We start from the raw sequence: 22,984 nt of genomic DNA on the forward strand, positions 1-22,984 counted from the left end.
TCATGCCGTATTTCCGTAGTATTTTAAAACATTCTTCCAGGTCGAAAACATGGTTGTCGGCAGTCTTTGACTTGACGAGCATGTCATCAACATACACTTCCATGTTTTTTCCGATCTGGTCCACGAACATTCTGTTTACTAGCCTTTGGTAGGTAGCTCCGGCGTTCTTCAGACCGAACGGCATGACCTTGTAGCAATAGACATTAGTTGGGGTCATGAAGCTAGTGTGTTCCTGATCCGCCGGATTCATCACGATCTGATTGTAGCCTGAGTACGCGTCCATAAAGGACATGAGCTCGTGCCCTGCCGTGGCGTCCACCAGCTGGTCGATCCTTGGCAATGGAAAACAATCCTTGGGGCAGGCCTTATTCAGATCGGAGAAGTCAATGCAGGTCTGCCATTTCCCGTTGGGCTTCGGAACTAGCATGGGATTGGCGACCCAAATTGGAAATTTGGCTTCCCGGATAAAGCCACATTTTTTGAGTCGGGCTACCTCTTCTTCTAGGGCTTCATCTCGGGTTGTCCCTAAACGCCTTTGCTTTTGAGACTTGGCAGGAACGATTTTATCCAGATGGAGCATGTGCATGATGACACTCGGGCTAATTCTTACCATGTCCTCGTGGGACCAGGAAAATACATCTAAATTAGCCTGGAGAAACGTAACCAGCTCCGTCTTCCTCTTGCTACAGAGGTTTTTCCCGAGCTTGACCATCCGTGAAGGATTTTGCAGATCAAGGTTCACCTCCTCGAGCTCCTCAATGGCCTGGAGCCCGGATCTGTCTTCGCCTATTCGGGGGTCAATGTCCTCACTAAGGGCGACACTTTCCCCTTGGGCGTTTTGAGGTTTTTCAATCTCAGGAGTCGCCAGGGGCTCCTGGGATTCCTCTTCACTCAGAATGGCCATAGCCAGCTGCCCGGGTTTAGATTTTCCCTTCATGGAAATGCTGTAGCATTCCCTGGCAGCGAGCTGATCTCCTTTGATGGTGCAGATTCCTGTTGAAGTAGGGAATTTCATGGCGAGGTGTCGAATGGAAGTGATAGCCTCGAAAGCTATGAGCGTAGGTCAGCCCAAAATGGCGTTGTAGGCGGCGGAGCAGCCAATGACCACGAACTCAAGTAGCTTAGAGACTGTCTGAGATTCTTCCCCTAGGGTGATCACCAACTCGATCGTCCCTATCGCTGCTGACCCTTCTCCCGAAAAGCCATACAGCATCATGGAGGTCGCCTTTAGCTCGGCGACAGTCAATCCCATCTTTTCTAAGGTGGATCGGAATAGGAGGTTTACCGAGCTTCCGTTGTCCACTAACACTCTCATTACTCTCCGGTTGGCGAGCTGGACTGCTACTACCAAGGGATCATTATGAGGGAATTGGACATGGCCTGCATCTTCCTCCGTAAAGGTGATTGGTTGCTTTTCTAACCGCTGCTGTTTCGACTGGTGCTGCTCCGGGACGAACTCCGCTTCATTGTGGGCCTTTAATTCATTCACATATCTCTTCTGGGCGCCTCTACTCGTTCCAGCCATGTGCGGTCCTCCAGAGATGGTGGATATCTTTCCTTCGATCACGGGAGGAGGGACGTCTTGATCTACATGAGGTCCGGGCTGACTGGCTGGGACTTCTGGAGCGGGTCGACTCGCTGGGACCCTGTTTCGTGAGTATTGCGCCAAGGGACCTGCTCGGATGAGAGTCTCAATCTCATATTTTAGATGCCTGCAATCGTCGATATTGTGGCCAACGTCGTTATGGAAACGGCAGAATTTGGAAGTGTCTCTCTTTCCCTTGTGGTGTTTCAATGGTTCCGGTCTCTTCTAGGAGACCCGAGTAGAGTTGGCCAGGAAGATACTTTCCCTGGACTAGGTGAGCTTGGTATATGTTGTGAACACGATCTTGAACTTATCCACGGACTTATTCTTCTTTTGACCGTGCTGACTGTTTTCACCATTCCCCTTTCTTTTGCCACCACAGGGCTAGTTGTTCTGCGCGACGTCGGGGGTTGCCATCACGATCTCCGTCCCCGTTCCAGCGGGCTTCTCGGGAATCTGGCTGGTCCCCGCAGCTAAAGCTTCAGCTTCTTCCAAGTTTATCCACTCTTGGGCTCTGTTAAGGAATTCGTTAACCGATCTGACTCCCTTCCTCTGAATGTCTTTCCACAGGTCTCCCCCGACCAGGATTCCGGTTCTCATGGCCATGAGCTTGGAGCTATCATCTGCATCCCTGGCTCGAGCCGCGACATTTGCGAATCTGCTCAAGTAGGCTTTTAGCGTCTCACCGGGCTGCTGCCTTACGTTGGCTAGGGAGTCGGCCTGAACACGGGCGGCCTAAGAGGCGCGGAATGCCCTTTTGAAATCTGCCGAGAAGGTCTTCCAGGAGCTGATTGACTATCTTTTACTCTGCTTAAACCACTGTCTAGCAGGTCTGGTAAGTGTGGAAGGGAAGATCAAGCAACGCAGCTCCGGGCCAATGTTATGGGCCATCATTAGGGTGTTGAACATCCCCAAATGGTCCGACGGATCTCCGTCCCCGTTGAACTTTGACAAGTGAGGCATACGAAAACCAGATGGGTATGCCGTCGCTGCTATGTTGGGGGGGAAGAGTTCCATCTTGTCCCTCGAATCATATTCATCTTTTTCCTTTTCTGATAGGAGCTTCCTCATCAGTTCCTCCATCTGAGTTAGGCGCTCGAGGGTTTGGCCCTGAGATCCTGGGTTATTCCAGGGCTACTCAACAGCTCCGGACCCATTGTACATATTAGGTGGGTTATTGCCCCTCCTATCTTGAGATAGGTTATGTGGGAAATTCCCTACGTTATGTACTTCGGATCGGACCCCCCCCCCCAAGCGAGCCTGGCTACCTTCTCTAGCTCGATCCTCTCTGTGAGAGTTGAGGCGATCTCGAAGGTCGCCTCCCTGGGTGGTCCGGTGACTCTGTGCCGAACTTAGTCTCTGACGCAGGTCTCCTCCAGAGAGATCACTCCGGCGACTGCCGGTCCAATGACTCCTGCTGGATAGGCTCGGAGTCCGTCTTTGGTGGTGAGGACCTGAGCTTTCTTCCGGCGCCCTGCTACGCCGGGAAGGTCCCGCTGATGGTGGGTTTCTCCTACTACTTCCGTAAGCTGGGATGTCTCGGGCGGGCCGAGGAGGAGACGGATATCTGATCAGAGATGGAGGATGCCTAACTAGAGAAGCGATCTTAGTTCCGTCTGGACGGATCAAATTTGGTGGGGGTCTTTCGGCCCTGCCAGCTTGCTGGTCCCGCGCCGGGCGATCTGGACGAGGCGCAGGACGATCTTCGGGTACGGGCAGACGTCTTTGGCCCCCCTCGGATCTCCTCCGGGAATTTCCTCGAGCTCTCCTGGGCGTCCTCGTGGATGGTTGAGAGCTAGGAGTCGACGGTCTAACCGAACGACTGTATTGCTGTTGTCTGGCCCCAGGCATTTCCCCGAAGTTTTCGTCTCGATGGTGCGACGAAGGGGTGGAGTTGGCTGCTGGAAGTCTATCCGAACGGCTATGCCTGGACCGACTACCCCGGCGAGACTTAAGAGCCTCACCCTGCCTCTCTCCAACGTTAGCGTTGGTTGCGAGAGGGGGTAATCGGGCCAGGATATCCTGGATTTGTCGACTAGCAGTTGCTAACTGGCTCCTCAGCTGAGCGTTCTCCATTTCCACCGCAGTATAATAACACGGGTTCAGATTAGGTGGCCGGGGCACCGAACTACCAGTATCGTCCTGGCCCGCTGGCTGTTTTCCTGGCCGCTACTGGACTTCAGGAATTTGTTCCTCAGGGATGGCGATATGATGAGCCTCCTGTCCATCATCCTGTTCTGTCTCGTTGCCATGCCTGGATCTAGTGGTCACCATAGTTGAATGTTTGCGGCAGCACTAATCGAACTTGCTCTCAATGAAAGCACCAAACTGTTGACGCGGTTCTTCGCCAACAGGTAATTAAGAGAAGAAGAGGAAGGGATTAGTGCTGTATATAGAACCGTCACAGATATAGGATCTTAGAGAATGAACTAGGTGACTCAAGACACGTTTTTAAGTGGTTCGAAGGTTAAAATCCTTTTACTCCACTAGTCAATATTATTGATATATTCTGGGTATTTGGTTACAAAGCATATATCTATCCAGAGACTATTTTTCTCAACCCTTATCAACTCCCAGGTTCTCCATATTTATAGGAGAAGGCACCTGGAAGTTGGTAAGGAGATCATCCCGTGACCTTATTATTTGTCATATCAACTCTGTGACATTCATGATTAATTCCTAAACCTGACACATAAGTATGGTCAAATCGATAGGTAAGGAGATAATGGGCCGCACGGCCCAACCCAACTGTGGATATCTGAACACGCACGTTCCTGCTGCGTGTCCGAGAAGTCAGGGAGATATCGGACATGTGATGTCAGATATATGCACGTTTATCTTGCGTGTGTTGACTTTACGGAGGGTTAGAGCTCCATACACAGCTCGTGCCACGAGATTCTCCCTTGACCCGACCTTCGGCCTTCAGATTCCTTCACCCAGTCCTGGGAAACCTTGGCGAGTCCTCAGGGATTGCCCGAGCTAATAGGGTACGACCTCGAAACGGGAGCTCCGGTTTTGGAGATGTTAATGGGCTAATCGTGATTAGTCCGTAGCTCGGCCTGCTAATCAGCCCGTGGGAAAACCAGGGCGTACAGACTCCACATTCTCATCGTATGATTGGACGCTCATATTATAATAATCTCTAGGATTTATTTTTAAAACAACATGCCATTCTTTGTGTTTGAGGTTTCCACATACATTACCTGTTCTGCTTGAGAAACTAGTATAAATGGTTCATCTTCATGCATCAATTTTGAAAAGTTGACTCTTGTGCAATCCTTCTCTTCTTTAATGCCACTTCTTGAAATCCAATCACACTTAAATAACACAACACGATTTCCCGAATAATAATCTAGTTTTATAATATCAGTTAATATTTCATAAAATGTAACCTCTCCAAAAATAGGATTTGGATATCTACTACTTGCGAAACTTTGAGTTTTAGCAATCATAATAACTCCACTATTTTGAGTTCTTAAGTTCTTTTCAATTTCTTGTGTGTGAAACCTGAAACCGTTGATTATATATTTTTTAAATTGAATAAAAACATTGTTTGGTCCATTTGCCAAACAACATAAATCTTCAGATGCTCGATTATCCCCATTATCATATAATTCTTCCACCTGATTCGATAAATGTAATAACTACACTCAATATGCGCGTATAACTCATTAAGTTAATGAAAAATGTATAAATTAAAAAACCTTACCTTTTTAGCAAACCATGAAGGAAATGAATTTCTATGAATCCGATTTACGGTCATTGCTGTTTGACGAGAGTTTTGTTGTGCAATGATATTACGATGTTCCCTACAAAAAGAATAGCATTAGTTATAATTATATGATTTTTCATATTTTTTTTGTTATTATTATTAAAGACATAATAAATAACACTCACTCAGTAAATGAGTCTATGGTATTGCAATTAAATAACACATATCGATGTGCCTTAACTTTAGTATCCTCGTCTAAAGTCTTAGTATCTATTTTTCCCAGATGTTGACCTGTCGTTTGGAAAATGGACAATGTTTTTCCATTTGGTTCCACATTAATATAATTTCTAGGCTTACGATTAAATTTTGTCTCCACACCTTCCATGTATCTTGAGCAAAACGTCAAACATTCATCAGCTAAATATCCTTCTGCAATACAACCTTCCGGTTTGCTTTTATTACAAACGTATGACTTCAACTTAGACAAGTACCTAAAATTATTCATAGAAACATTAGAAGAAATATTAATTCTTGTTATGAATAAATAAAATGAAAATCAATTAATATTTACCTTTCAATAGGGTACATGCAACGATAAACTGATGGTCCAGCAATTCTTGCCTCATATGCTAAGTGTATTACTAAATGAACCATTATATAAAAAAATGCTGGGGGAAAGAGTTTTTCAAGATTACAAAGAATGATAGGTATTTGTTGTTCAAGATGCATAAAATCTTGTGGTCGGACAACTTTTGAATACATCGTGCGAAAATAGTTACTTAAACTAGTTAGATGTAGACGAACATGCGCACTTGATATTCCCCTTAGTGCTAGTGGTAGTAATTGAGTCATAATGATATGAAAATTGTGACTTTTGAGCCCATAAATTTTTCTTTTGCTTACATCAACACATCTAGAAATGTTGGCAGCATATCCATCTGGAACCTTAATTGTCTTTAGAAATCGACAGAAGACAATTTTTTCTTTTTTGCTTAATGTAAAACATGCAGGCGGAATAACAATTTTCTTAGACTCGCTCTCCTTCGGATGAAGTTCAGATCTAATACCCATAAATTTTAAATCAAGACGCGCATTCAAATTGTCTTTATTTTTTGTATCTAAACTCAATAATGTCCCTTTCACATACATTCTTTTCAATATGCATCACATCAAGATTGTGTCCTAATAAATTATCCTTCCAATATGGAAATTCAAAAAATATACTCTTTTTCTTCCAACTGTATGGCAATAGAGGATTAACAACTGTCTTCCCAAATTTAATCTGGTAGTATGCTAATGTATCTAGTATCATAGAACCACTTAATGGTGTTGGAGCCATTCTTTCCTCTTTTGTGCCTGTTGACGCCGTTTTTCGTCAAGTTAAAATGTAGAGCACGTAAACAGTAAAGAATTATGGCCAGAAAAATATAATAAAACAAGGAGAATTTTTTACATGGTTCAGCAGTTAACTCTGCCTAGTCCACGAGTCTTTGTTATTAGAACTTAGGAAATTTCTAGAAATTCTTCAAAGATGAATTCTCCAGAGTTTCTCTCAAGAAAAAAAATTTCGGTCCTTTACAAAGGTACATGACTTCTCTATTTATAGAGGAAGTCTCAGAATACTATCCCACACGTTCAGGGAAGTTATCCTGTATTTTAATAAATTTAATGGCTTTAAAGCCTGTAACTCCTATATACAAGGAAACGTCCCCTGAAGACCAGGGGGCGTATAACTGACTAATAAATATCCCTTTATTATAGGGAAGTTACAACAATAAATGTATACTACGTCGCTTCAAGTGGCTCACTAAGATGTTCGAAATTAGCAATCAGCATTATCAGCATCATGCCTGTCTAGGTCCCTGAGTAACTTACGAGTTACATTATTTTCCCAGAGACCACATTGTTTCGAGCTCACACTCGTGTCAGGCTCAGACCTCTTGATCCGAGGTCACCTGAAAATGGACGTCTTTCGATGTTGGTCTTTCGAGCTCATAAGGACTTCGAGGTCACCCATCTTCGAGGTTGCCACCAACTATGAAGACTCGGCGCCTAGGTTATGAACACGTATTCTAGATATTGCGAGCTCACACCTGACGAATCCAGCTTTCGAGATCACAATTCTCAAGGCTCGAAATCTGGGTGTAACATTTTTCCCCCTCAAAAGTATTTGTTCGAATCCTATGAGAAGGAAACTTTTGAACTACTTTTCTCGGGAACTGCATCGTCACACATACTCGAATATGGACACGTGTCAGTTGGGTATTGCTCCTTCAAGGTACTTGAGTACCTTGGAAATCTGCCCACAATCGTTCGCCTGCCACCTTTTTGGTACCATCTTGTCATTTATCCCTGGGCGTTGGATCTGATAAGGATCCTGGGCAATGGCTTGGATTAATCCATTTTTATCAGTTCTGATAGTCTATATATAAGGCTCTAGTCATCTTCTTCCTCTTACTTTTACATTTACCAGAGAAAAAAGAAGAGAGAAAAAACCAGAAGCCATCCCATAAAGTTTTCTCTTTTGCATGTTTTCCGAGCCAAAGAAGCAAAGGGCCACCAACCTGTTTGAGACTGTGAGATCATACCTGCTTCTTCAGTCATCCGTTTCTCTACAACCACCATTTTCAGTGTGTAAGTATCTGATCTTAACTTGTATGTATACCTTCTTTTTCTTTACGCCAGTTTCTGCCTTTGTTGCTTTTGCATTTATGGGAATGTGCTGGTTCATTTTTTACTTTGATGTAATAGGATGCTTTGATCGATAGATGTTAGGTTTAGGTTCTCCCATTATTGGTTCTAAATCCGGTTCAAATGTAGGAAGACCCAAATATGGTCTTCGTTTCTGGGTTTTCAAATTTTGGAGGACATATCTTGTATACCAAGATATCGGGTACAAAATCTTGATTTTAAAGAATGCACGATACCCAAAAATACCATTTTTAAATAACCGCCACCTTTTTTTCCTGATATTTCGGGATTCTAAAAAATTAGACCTACTTCCCTCCCTTTTTTGTGGAATACACGTCATGACACTTAATCGGGTCTCCAGGATCGAGCTCGCCTCGTATCCAAGCATATTCGAGCTTGACCTACCAAGATTGTTATTCTTGAATCCTTGCATGCATGGCCCTCAGCATTTTTTTTCTCGCTAGATGTCACAGAATCTGGAAAGACGGTGGGGGTCGCTTCCGAGCCCGGAGTCGTTGTTTGTTCGGAACCAGTGCTTGATTCGCGAACACGAACTAGCTCGCGAACAAGAAGAAACCCGAGCTCATTATCGTCGTCTAATTGTCAAGGTCATAGAGAAGAAGAGAAAAATCCTTCGAGAGGCTCTTTATCCAGAATCTGACTCAGGGCCTAGACCGATCCCCCTTGATCCCAGGCTAAAAGTGACAGTCGCGTACAACCTGGGAGATCTTCGATTCTCATTGATGGGGGAGCCCTCCACCTTGCAGCCGAGGAGGGAAATTTTTGAGGCCAAGCATTATTGGAGCTCGGTTATCTCGCTAGGTCAGATAAACGATATCTTGGCCTTTCATGGTATAAGATTGTCAGGCTTGCTAAGGTGTCGAGCCCCTACCTCCCACGAGCGAAGCTGCCGCGCTCTAGGAGATGGAAATCCTGACAACAAGCTGAGGTATGCGGCTTGGAGCCAGGAGCATATGAAGGCAGGAGCAATACTGCCTTTGAATTCTTTCTTCAAGGACTTCACAGACTTCGTTGGGTTGGCTCCATTCCAGCTCAAAACTAATTCTTACAGGGTTCTGTCTGCTCTGAGGTCGATATACCACGAGCTGAAGTGGGAAAGACCGCCGCCAGAGGAGATTCTGTATCTTTTCTGTTTGAAAAGCAATCCCTCCCGAGCTCGGGGAGGAGATGGCTTCTATTACCTTTCGAGCTATCCCAAGGAGAAAAAGATGTTTGAGGACCTTCCCAACCATCCTCCTGATTTTAAGAAGGCCTTCTTCTGGACAGATGGCCTATCTCCGTCTCGATACTATTCATTCAGACGGATTCGTAAGTACCCCAACCTCCTTTATCTTTGTGCTCGGACTTTTGTCTATAGGCTCGTACTTAGTTGAAATGTATTTTGTTTTCCAGCCAACTATCATCATCCCACTCCTTCCGACGAGATGAAGGAGCATAGAGAGGCTCTGCTCCAACTCCCTTATGGCAAGAGATCTCTCTCATACCTTTTGCATGAAGGTAAGCTCCGAGCTTGCGGGCTCTTGGGAGATGGCCAGTCTACCTCGGATTGGTCCAACAAAAAATATGACCGATGGGAGCTCGTACCTTTGCCAACAGGCATCCTCCCCCCAAGGAGAGAGGTGAGACCCCCGCCTCCAGTTCGCCGAAGGAGCCCACAATCAGGGAACGAGGCCAACGATGAAGCCTCAAGCTCGGGCTCAGATGATCAAGGTACAGTTATCCTAAGCTCAAAAATGTGGTCCCCCACCCTATTAAAACACAAACCCGATAGGTTAGTATTGTGCGAGGATGATAGGGACCATTTTTATGTATGGACTTGGGTAGAAGAACGGGTTCATAGGTTCGATAGCTGGCTCGGGAAATATGACACTATGTATAGCCTGAACGAGGTATGGGACGGAATAGCCGTCCAATATGGGACCAACGACTATAGGGACCTTTCGAGGTTGACGTCCACCTATAGGGAAGGTACTCCCCCCGCCTCTTCTGAAGATGGGGGAATTTCATGGTCTTCGAGCTCAAGCTCGGAGGAGAGTTCCAGTTAGGTTTCTCTCCACTCGCCTTTTCATCACTTTGTATATTTGCATGATGCTGAGTTACTTTATATATTTTTTCTACCTTGATAACTCATATTGTGGTGTGACTGTGCAGGTGAGATTGACTCCGATCTTGACAATATTCTCGAGAGTGGCGGAGGTAAAAGGAGCAAGCACCCCAGGGGGTCGCGAAAGACTGACCGGCCTGCCAAGGTCCTTAAGAGGACTGAAAAGACACCTCCTCCACCAGCTCCGCCTGCCACGAGCTCTGCTGTGGGGCTGACTCCACAGGTCGGGGCATCCACTATGGTCGAGCCCTAACCTCCCATCCTGGTTCACCCGACGCTCGGTCCGCCTCCTAAAAGACCCTCTGCTTCCCTAACCCACAATTTGTCAGTTTTTACTCACGTTGAGGAGTATGTAGTCAACAATGATGTTGGGTCCCATGGGGCTACACTGGGCTTGGACATCTTATCCCGAGTGGGTCAGAGCTTTAGCAGTTTTGATGCTGCTCACTGGCAATTTTTGAACAACGCCCGAGACAGCAACACACTCTACGAGAAGAGTGTCGAGCTCACCGCCGCGGTAACTTTTCTTTTCTCGCTACTAGCTATATTTATAGACGGTCCGCATGCTAATGTTGATTTCTTTGTATGCCAGGCTCTTGCTGTCTCTGCTCAGCTTAACTATAAGTTGAATAACGAGATCCATTCGAGCAAATCCTATGCTCACGAGGCGAAGGATCTTCAACTCAAACTGAGTGATGAACTAAAGGCAACAAAGGCAAAGTTTGAGGCAAGAGCCGAGGAGTTTAAGGCCAAGACATCTGAGCTTGAGAAGCAAATGCTAGGCTCACGGAGCTTGAGAAGGAGAAAGCTCGGCTCAAGGAGGCTAATAAAAAGCTCGAAGAAGACAAGGCTGCCACTTTTGATATAATTGAGGGTGAAAAGGCCCGCCTCCTTTCCGAGTTCAAAGAGAAGAAGGACCAGGCGATTGATCTGGCTATGTACAGAATATGGGCCAACAATGACGACCTCGATACCATCTTCCTAGGTCCTCTTGAGGTGAAGCTTGTAGATAAGTGGAATGCTCGGCTTGAGGCGGAGGAGGCTGCTCGGGAGGCTGCTCAGGAGGCTGCTCAGAAGGATAGTCGTGCTATTCGTCCTGGAGAGTCTAGTGCTGCTGGTGCTGAGAAGGCCAAGGAGACTGCTCCTTCTTGAATCTCACCTCGGGGCTGCGTCCCTTTATTTTTGTAATTGCTTTAATTTATGCCCGTAGGGCTGATACAATTTCTTTTTCCTTTCTTTTAATATATATCCTTTACATTTCTTGATTCAGAATATTTTGCACATTTTATATTAAAGAATCGCGTATGTTTGTTTATTCGCATAAACATAGTTTGGATTTAGGCTCGAGGTTCAATGCATTCATGCACAGTTTGCTCGAATTATCTGCTTCCGATCTCGTTATTCGTTAAGGTCGGATATTACTTTAACCATGAACCTGAAAGTACTTGTATGGTGTGTAATGCAAACAGTTTAGTTATATCATATTTTTTAGTTACTTTTTCTTGTCCTCGGTTATCCTTATGAGGTTATGAGTTCGAAACTATTTGTTTTATAAGATACTCTAGTCTCGATCTCGACTTAACTCGAAGTGGGTTTATGTTCAAACTTATCGTCGATTAGTTTTAGCTGGTTTGCTCCAAACCTATTAAGGTCGTGTTTGGTTTGTAATCCATACACTTATATTTTTAATCTAGTTCGCATATTTGGTTACATCCAAACATTTTTATCTTTTGATAATTTGGTTACGTCCAAACTATCTAAGCTCGCACATTTGGTTACTTCTAAACACTTGTATGTTTTTGATAATTCGGTTATATCCAAGTTATCTTAGCTCTCGTATTTGGTTATATCCAAACACTTGTATGTTTTTGATAATTCGGTTATATCCAAATTATCTTAGCTTGTGCATTTGGTTATATCCAAACACTTGCATGTATTTCGTATATGTAACTTTATTTTTCAATCTAGTGGTATTTATATATACCAATGATACCCCCTTAATATCCTATGAATGTGACCATATGTTATTAGATTAAGAGAGATTGCAAAAATAAACCATATTAGACGAAATAAATCTTTATTTGATAAAATCCAAAAGTAGGCAAAACAGTACAAATAAACAAGCATGGTTACAGGCAACATCCTTCCTACACTATTGATAGTAAGGTCTTAGGTGTTCGCCATTCCATGCTCACGGTATTAGGCTCCCATCCAATCTCACTAACTTGCAGACACCGGGTTGAATGACTGACTCTATTTGGTAGGGTCCTTCCCAATTTGGCCCGAGCACGCTAGCTGCTAGATCTCGCATTGCCAAAAATACACGCCTTAGCACCAAATCTCCCACACCGAATTTTTGATTTCGAACTCTCTTGTTGAAGTACCTGGTAGCTCGCTGTTGGTATGCATCATTTCTTAGCCGAGCTTTGTTTCTTCTTTCTTCGATCAGGTCTAAGGTTTCTTCGAGCTGAGTGTGGTTCGAGTCTTGTTCATAAGTGTGGATTCGAATCATAGGAATTTCGACCTCAACTAGCAACATAGCCTCGCAACCGTACGCCAGGGAGAACGGGGTATGTCCTGTTGACGTTCGGGCCGTAGTCCTATATCCCCATAGGACTTGGGGCAATTCCTCGGGCCATTTCCTTTTTGCTTCTTCCAACTTTTCTTCAACAAACTCTTGAGAGTTTTTTTTTTACATCTTCGACCTGGCCATTCGCCTAGGGATGAGCTACTGTAAAAAAAATCTTTATTATTCCATTTTTTTCGCAAAAGTTGGTGAACAAGTCGCTATCGAACTGGGTTCCGTTGTCAGATACAATTTTCCTCGGCATCCCATATCAGCATACAATGTTCTTTACCACAAAGTCAAGGACTTTTTTAGAGGTTATAGTTGCTAATGGTTCTGCTTCTGTCCATTTTGTGAAGTAGTCTACGACAACCACAGTATACTTCATTCCGCCCTTGCCAGTTGGGAGAGAGCCTACGAGGTCGATTCCCCATACCGCAAATGGCCATGGGGAAGTCATCATGGTCAGCTCGGATGGTGGAGCTCGAGGAATAGTGGCGAATCGTTGGCACTTATCACACTTCTTTACGTACTCGAAAGAATCTCACTTAATGGTAGGCCAGAAATAACCTTGGCGTATGATTTTCTTGGACAGGCTATGCCCCCCAGTATGGTCTCCACAGAACCCTTCGTGAATTTCTTCAATGATCTTCTTGGCTTCGGGTGGAGTCACACACCGAAGTAATGGCATGGAATATCCCCTTCTATACAGCCTTCCATCCAAAATGGTATAACGGGGGACTTGATACATCAATTTTTGAGCCTGGTTCCGATCTTTCGGAAGGACGTTGGTCTCGAGATATACGACTATCAGAGTCATCCGAGTAGGTTCAGAATCAATCATACTTACGTCTTCCTACTCCGGCTCGTTAATACTAGGTGCCGAGAGATGTTCAATTGGCACAAAATTTAGCTCATCATTCTCGGTGGAAGTGGCGATCTGAGCTAAGGTATCTGCATTCGAGTTCTGCTCTCGGGGAACCTGTTCGATTGGATAAAACTCGAAATGTTCCAACGCTGACTTTGCCTTTTCTAATTAAGCTGCCATTTTTGTGCCACGAGCCTGGTATTCTCCCAAAATTTTGTTAACCACTAGCTGAGAGTTTCTGTAGCAATGTATTGCTTTAGCTTTGAGCTCTTTGGCTATACGAAGTCCCACCAGTAAAGCCTCGTATTCGGCCTCGTTATCCGGTGCGTTGAAGTCGAATCTTAAGGCAGAATGAAATCTGCTTCCTACGGGAGTGAACAAAATGACCCCTGCCCCTGATCCGTTTTCATTAGATGACCCATCGACGTAAAGTTTGCACAGCTCGTGGGCCGCGGTTATAACTTCATCGTTGGTCATGCCAGTACATTCCACTATAAAGTCTGCCAAGGCATGTACCCTAATGGTCGTCCTTGGGTGGTAGGTGATCTCGAATTGTCTGAGTTCAACCGCCCATTTAAGAAGTTGACCTGAAGCTTCTGGCTTAGACAAGACTTGTCTTAGTGGTTGATCAGTTAATACATGGATAGGGTGCACTTGAAAGTAGGGTCGAAGTTTTCGAGATGAATGAATTAAGCTGAGATCTAGCCTTTCCATCAAAGGGTATCTCGACTCTGCCCCAAGTAATCTTTTACTGATGTAATATACGGGCCTCTGCATCTTCTCTTCCTATCGCACGAGCACTGCACTTATTGCGTGCTCAGTAGTGGCAAGATATAAATATAGCACTTCTCCCGTAATAGGTTTTGACAAGATGGGGGGTTCTGGGAGGTGATTTTTAAGCTCCTGGAAGGCCAGCTCGCACTCCTCCGTCCATTCAAATTTCTTGCCTCCCCTCAATAGGTTGAAAAATGGAAGACAACGGTCTGTGGATTTCGAGATAAACCTACTTAGTGCCGCCATCCTGCCGGTCAAACTTTGGACACCTTTGTGTCTTCGAGGTGAGGGCATGTCGATCAGGACCTGGATCTTGTCTGGGTTAGCCTCTATTCCATGAGCGTTTACAATGAAACCCAGGAATTTTTCGGATGATACCCCAAAGGAGCATTTCTGAGGGTTAAGCTTCATGTTATACTTCCGGAGCACGGCAAAGCATTCTTTGAGAACATCAACATGGTTATCGTTAAGTTGAGACTTGACTAACATGTCATAAACATAAACCTCCATGTTGTTCCCTATTTACTCCGAAAACATCATGGTCACGAGCCGCGGGTATGTGGCCCCAGCATTTTTGAGCCCGAATGGCATGACGTTATAACAATATAGTCCTTTGTCTGTTGTAAAGCTTGTATGTTCCTGGTCAGGGCATGCATGGCAATCTGGTTATATCCAAAATAGGCATCCATAAACAACATCAATCCATGCCCTGCCGTGGCATCCACGAGTTGGTCAATCCTCGGTAAGGGAAAGCAGTCCTTTGGACAAGCCTTGTTGAGGTCCGAATAGTCAATGCAGGTTCGCCATGTGCCATTAGGCTTTGGGACCAGTACCGGATTGGCTACCCATTCAGGGTAAAAAGCATCCCTAATGAATCTGTTTGCTTTTAACCTGTCGACCTCCTCTTTCAGTGCCTTTTTTCTATCGTCGTCTAGTTGTCTTCGCTTTTGTTGCTTCGGTGGGAAGCTTTTATCGATATTTAGCGCGTGGCTCACTATGTTCGGACTTATTCCTACCATGTCCGAATGTGACCACGCGAAGACATCCTAGTTTTTCTTCAAGAAACAAATTCATTTCTATTTAGTTTCTTCCTGGAGATGTTTCCCAACCATTACCGTTTTGGAAGGATCTGACTCTTCGAGCTTGATTTATTCGAGCTCTTCTAAAGGTTCGAGGTCAGCTTTCTCCTCCACCCTTGGGTCGATTTCTTCATCTATCTCCAAGATCATCCCATCTTTATTTTGAATAATGACGAGTGCCTGTGCGCTCATCTGTTTCTTTCCTCTTAAGGAAATGCTATAGCATTCCCTTCCAACCATCTGGTCTCCTTTCAACGTCCCGATGCCACTAGGAGTTGGGAACTTAATGGCCAGATGCCTTACAGACGAGACTGCCCCCAGCCCTACTAAGGCGGGTCTTCCAAGCAGCACGTTGTAGGCCAAAGGTAGGTCTACTACTACGAACTCCATCATCTTGGTTGTTGAGACTGGGTAGTCTCCCAAGGTTACAGGGAGTTCGATGGACCCCATGCAAGCGGTCCCTTCTCCTGAAAAACCGTCAGTGTTGTTGCACATGCTTTCAGGTCGCGAAGAGTGAGTCCCATTTTCTCTAAGGTGGCCTTATTGAGAATGTTCACTGAGCTCCCATTGTCTATGAGAACTCGGTGAACTCTCTTATTCACGAGCTGGAGAGTGATGACCAGTGGGTCCTGGTGAGGAAACTGAACATGAGACGCGTCGTTCTCAGTAAAGGTTATTGGTTGAGACTCAATCTTTTAGCTTTTTGGAGCTCTAGGTTCGGGTTCATAAGGAGACCCGTCCCCAGTCTTTAGCTCGTTCACATATCATTTTTGGGCATTCCTGCCCATACCTGCGAGATGAGGCCCTCCCGAGATGGTTATCACGTCTTCTCCATCAATTGGAGGGGGCCTATCTTCTTCCCTGGCTCGGGAATTGTTGTTTTGTGCAGGTTGTGGCACAGCTTCCCTCTGGCTTGTAGACGCCTGATTAGTATTCTGGTTTTTGACATATTGTCTGAAATAGCCTCTCGAGATCAATCCTTCGATCTCGTCTTTCAACTGTCGGCACTCATCAGTAGTGTGCCCGGTGTCTCTGTGAAATCGACAATATTTTGCTGGAGTTCCTCTTGGACTTCTGATTTCTCATGGGGTCTGGACACCTGAAGGGGACCTGGTTTTCATTAGCTAGGTATATGTTCTCCCGAGACTTGTTGAGCTCGGTGTACACTTTGTACATGGAGAAATATCTTTCCCCCTTCTTCTTCTTTCCCTCTTCGGCCTCGGGGTTACTCCCTTCATTCTTCTTTCTCCTAGAATGGTTTTCTGCAGTAGGCTTTGAGGCTGGTGGGTCTACCATGGTTGAGGCAGAGTTTACGTTTATCGTTGTAGTTACGGGCTGGGAGGTCATATTCAGTGTCGACGTCGCCTCCTCTACATTGGCAAACCTGTGAGCTCATTTATTAAACTCGGTTAGGGACCTCACCGGTTTTCTCTGCATATCGTCCCAGAGAGCACTTCCTGACATTACTCCAGCCTGGATAGCCATTAGATGACCGCTGTCATCCACATTTCGAGCTCGGGAAACTTCCAAGTTAAACCTCGTAAGGTAACTTTTCAATGTCTCGCCTGGCTGCTGCCGAACGTTAGTCAGAGTTGATGCCTCGGTTTCAACTCCCATCATGGGTGTGAACTGCTTCTTGAAATCCTTTGACAGCTGATCCAAGAAGTGATTGAATGTCTTTTATATTTGTCGAACCAGCTTTTGGCTGGTCCTGTAATTGACGCAGGAAATAACATGCATCTGAGCTCGTACCCCATGTTACTTGCTCTCATTATGGTGTTGAATGTACTCAGATGGTTGTATGGGTCGGACTTCCCCTCAAAAGTTGGGACATGAGGGATAAAAAATCCTTGAGGAAACGGGGTATTGGAAATATGGGGAGCGAATGGTTCGAGCTGCTCGTCAGAATCCTCATGTCGCCCCCGACCTTGCTCATTTTGCAAAAGTCTGAAGGCCTTTTCCAACTGATCAATTCTTTCCTGGACCGGGTCCGCGAGGGGTCTTGCCTGAAATTGGTTGTCATTGATCACAATTCCAAGCTCGCGCCTCCACAGGGGATCTTTACGCCCATTTAGGCGATCCCTCAGGTACGGGTTTGACGGGTTAATATTACCCCGATTCTGATTCAAGCGTTCCCGCAGGTCGGAGCGATTCCTGTGGTTCCCTGTATTCTTTTGACCTCGATCATACAAACTGATTGATCTAGTATCTCCTGAGTCGTCACTGGTAAGACTCATCACATGATTATTTCGAGGTGGATCTCTTTCACGCTGCCTCGTCTCAGTAGTGCGAGACCGGGATTCTTGACTTCTTGTTGATTGGGCGCCTCTCCGCTCCCTGAAAGCATCTCTAATCCCTTGCCTCCTTCCGGCACGTCTTTCCTCATCATCTCGAACTGGTTGAGCATTCCTGTGAGGCGGTGAAGGGTATCTTATAGGCGATGGCGGGAAACGTATAGGTGATGGTGGCTGCCACCCATTTCGAGGCCTAGACGGTCCGAAGTTCGCCCGAGACGGGTTGGTTGCATTCTGCGTGTTACCAGAGATTTGAGTCCGAGCCTCTGTAGGGGCTCGGTTATTCCCGGTTCCCGCTGGTACCTCCGCAGTTGAATTAACCGGAGCCCTAGCTCAGGTACTTCTTTGCGGTCTCGAGGGAGCGGATTGCTCCACTGGTGCCGGAGGTTGCTCTGGCCTCCTCGTGGCAGCATTTTTTCAAGGACGTCCACGAGGCCTGCGGGGAGGAACATGCACGTCCCTCGGAGGAGGGGCTTAGTTTTCACGCGGAGGTGGGGGCTGAGCCGCCTGAGCCTCTGCGGCTAACTTAGCCAACTCCTCATTCCCCTTCTTAGCTTCAGCCAATTGTTTTTTCAGCTGTCGGTTTTCAAGTTCCACAATGGGAACGTACTATTCAAGGTTGTAGTACATATCCTCATCCCTTGGAGGAGTTGGAGGTCCCCGAGAATCGGAGGACCCGCTTCTCTCTTCAGTATTCGGGTTTACCATTGGCTGCTTCCCAGGTCGTCTTGGATAGTTTTCTTCAGGAATATTTTGATCATTTGTGGCCATAACTTGTTCAGGGATCGCACTGCTTAAGGCTCTCAATGAAAGCACCAAACTATTGACGCCGTTTTTCGTCAACTTAAAATGTAGAGCACGTAAACAGTAAAGTATTATTTCCAGAAAAATACAATGAAACAAGGAGAATTTTTTATGTGGTTCAGCAGTTAACTCTGCCTAGTCCACGAGTCTTTGTTATTAGAACTTAGGAAATTTCTAGAAATTCTTCAAAGATGAATTCTCCAGAGTTTCTCTCAAGATCACAAATTTCGGTCCTTTACAAAGGTACATGACTTCTCTATTTATAGAGGAAGTCTCATAATACTATCCCACACGTTCAGGGAAGTTATCCTGTACTTTAATAAATTTAATGGCTTTAAAGCCTGTAACTCCTATATACAAGGAAACGTCCCCTGAAGACCAGGGGGCGTATAACTGACTAATAAATATCCCTTTATTATAGGGAAGTTACAACAATAAATGTAGACTGCGTCTCTTCAAGTGACTCACTAAGCTGTTCGAAATCAGCAATCAGCATCATCAGCATCATGCCTGTCTAGGTCCCTGTGTAACTTACGAGTTACATTATTTTCCCCGAGACCACATTGTTTCGAGCTCACACTCGTGTCAGGCTTGGACCTCTTGATCCGAGGTCACTCGAAAATGGACGTCTTTCGATGTTGGTCTTTCGAGCTCATAAGGACTTCGAGGTCACCCATCTTCGAGGTTGCCACCAACTATGAAGACTCGACGCCTAGGTTGCGAACACGTATTCTAGATATTGCGAGCTCACACCTGACGAATCCAGCTTTTGAGATCACAATTCTCAAGGCTCGAAATTTGGGTGTAACAGTACCATCAAAAGATTTTTCATCATTTCTAAATGGGTCATTATTTTCTAACCAGCGTCGCTGACCCATATAACAATGCTTTTTGCTATGATTCAACCACATAGAACAAGTGTCTTGATGACAAGATGGGCATGCATATTTTCCTTTCGTGCTCCATCCTGATAAGTTTGCATATGCTGGAAAATCACTGATTGTCCATAGTAGTGATGCCAGCATATTAAAGTTTTTTTTTATAGATGCATCAAAAGTTTCGACTCCAACTTCCCATAACTTATTTAACTCTTCAATCAGCGGCTTTAGATATACATCAATATTATTTCCAGGTGCATCTGGATCGGGTATGAGTAAGGACATAATAAAATTAGGTTGTTTCATACACATCCACGGAGGAAGATTGTATGGTATCAAAAAAACTGGCCATGTACTGTGACTTACACTCAATGTTTTGAAAGGGTTCATTCCATCAGAAGCTAACCCAAGTTTAACATTGCGAGGATCTGCAGCAAAATTCTTGTGGTTATGATCAAAAGTCATCCATGCTGGAGAATCTCTTGGGTGTCTCATACAACCATCACTTGTGCGATCTTTGTTATGATGCCAAGTCATAAAATCAGATGTTTTTGATGACATAAATAATCTTTGTAATCGTGGTATTAATGGAAAATGGCGTAAGACTTTAGCTTCAGTCCTATTTTTGATGATTAAAGAGTAAATTTATTCTTATTATAAAGTATAAGTCATATAAAAATATTATATGAAATTAAAAAAAATGTCAAGTTAGTATAATCTGGAAAGTATATGTCAACTAAATAAAAAAGAGAAGAAAATAAAATGTTATATTTAACATACCTCGGTGTAGAGCATACTTCACATTCTGTGTTATTTGCATGCTCCTTTCTATATAATATGCAATCTTTCGGACATGCATCAATTTTTTCATAATCAAGTCCTAGAGCGTTGATTAATTTTTTGGTCTCATAAAAAGAGTTGGGCAATGTCTCACCTTTTGGTAATGCTCTTTTAAATAAGTCAAGTACCTTGCCAAATGATTGGTCGCTCCATCCAAAGATGCACTTAATATGAAATAATTGAATAACAAATGAGAGCTTTGTAAAACTTGTACAACCTGGGTAAAGTTCTTTCTCTGCTTCTTTCATCAAATCGTAAAATTCTTTTGCTCTCGCATTTGGTTCATCGCCTTCACCTTGAAGATTATCATTTTCATCTTCACATTCGTTGTCTCCAATGTTCTGTCCCATTGCATCATATATAATTCCTTGCATATCAATGGTATAATTTGATTCATGAGTATCACGAAGAGTCTCATCATTTTGTGCAGCATGTGAAGAAGATTCCCCGTGCAATACCCATTTAGTGTAACCCTCCATAAATCCATTGCATATTAGATGTTCAAATGCTATTTTTCGAGTAACAGGTATATTAAGGACAAACTTTACACAAGGACATATAATTTTTTCTTCATGACTTGCATTTTTAAATGCAAAATCCAGAAATAAATTAACTCCTTCTTGATATGAATCGCTCAATCTAGATTGGTTCATCCAACTCTTATCCATAATTTATCTTTTGAGTTGATAATTAATACCTATAAAAACACATAAAAATTAGTTTATTTGAAGAAAAAAAACACATGTCATACAAAATTTTCAAATAATCATAACATTGTTGATAAGCTCAAATGATGAATAAATAATATCTGAATTTCATACACTCGAAAGGAAATTTCAAGATCCAATACCAACTTTTCTAGCTTATATTTCTATATACACCAAAATAATAAGAAAATAAAATAAAAACCATAAGTTGAAGAATTACCTTTAAAAAAGATTTGTTTTTCCCTCCTAAATTGACGAAGAAGTATTGTGGAGTGCTTTTCTTTGGAGAGCATTAATACATGTTCTCTAATATTAAAGAGTCTTAGAGGGAGAATCAAAGAAATAGAGATGCAAAATGATATATATATATAGATATTTATGCTCGTTTAGTTTTTTTTTTTTAAGTTGCTTAAATTTAAATTTTAAAAAATAAGGTTTATTTTAAATATCTTATTATTAAAATTTTGAAATACATACCATTACAAACCAAAAAAATTTAATGTAGATATATATTTTTAAATAATAAGATATTATGATGTAGATATTTTATTTTTAAATTTCATTAATATTGAAGAAGTATATATATTATTAAAATTAGATACTATTATATATATTTATATATATTATAGATTCTTAAAATACATCTAGCGTTAAAAAAAATAAGAAAAATGAATATGCGATATTTTCTTTTGAATTTTATTATAATAAATACGTTAGTAATAAGATATCATAACTCAAAAAATTTCTTTTTGAATTTTATTTAATATTAAAGAACTATATATTTTAAAAATGAGATACTGTCATATATATATATAATATAGATTTTAAAAAATATATGGTTTCTTTCAACAAGAAAAATATCTATCGTTAGACAAGCAAAAAGAAATAAAATTAATAATGATTTAAACTATTCTTCTTTGTCACACGTATATGTTTTCTTAAAAATTATAAATGTACCAATACTATTTCAATAGAAAGAGTCAATTGAACTCCTATTTTTATAGGGAGAATTGTATAATTATTCTAAAAAATATTATATAGTAACATATATTTATAACAATTAAAAAAATATAAAAAATTGTTTGAATATAAACTATAACGGTTTGATTATAAAAATTTCCTCAATGTCAATGTATATATATATATATTTTAAAAAGCGCTTAAATGAAAATTTATGAAAAAAAATGGCAGTTGTTTTTGCAAAGTATACTGTTTTAGATGGAAAAATTGATCGGAAATACAACTCACATTTTCAAATCCATCTCAAGATTGCAAAAGGTTACAGGAAAGTTAATGGTGAGAACAAAGGCTGCATAGAAGGTGTGACAAAGGTGCTATAATCAAATTTGTTGATGATTCATTTCATGCAGGTAATATTTATGATCTATAATTTTTACCTTATACAATCATTTCTCTCATATAAACATCATATATATGTATAAATATATACATCTCACATATGTAAATATTCATTGCCTCTTCCTCTGCACATCCCGTTTCCCCAATCATCATTTGCCGTGTCTGCCACATACTTTTTTTTCTCTATTTGACTTCTTACAAATACTTAGCTTGGATTTATGCATCAAATTATTTTATTAAAAAATTTGTATGAACTCTATATGTAAAATATTGTTTAATTTCACATAAACTCAAAATTTGCCAAATATGGTCTGATACATTTTTTAGTTGCCCTGCGTTTTTACATTGTTCAAATAAAATTTCTGCATTTTGGCCTCTATATCCAAAAAATAATGAAGCAATCTAGTTCATATTTTTAACTATTCAGTCCATTATATGAATGAAGAAAAGCTTTTGAAATTACATTAGAGTCCACAAACTTAGCTTCTTGTGGTGGATAAAGACAGCTCCCACCCCATTGAACACATCCCTAAATACATAACTTTATAGCCAATTCAATAACAATAACTATTCTAGCATATAACGGTATTCTTAGGCTGAAAGCTCATACACTTTAAACTTTAATATATTAGTAATCTAATCAGTTATCTAATCTTAGGCTTCCTTATATATATAAATACATACATATATATATATATAAAA

The sequence above is a fragment of the Humulus lupulus genome, chromosome X (assembly GCF_963169125.1).
Source record: "Humulus lupulus chromosome X, drHumLupu1.1, whole genome shotgun sequence".
Classification (NCBI taxonomy): domain Eukaryota; kingdom Viridiplantae; phylum Streptophyta; class Magnoliopsida; order Rosales; family Cannabaceae; genus Humulus; species Humulus lupulus.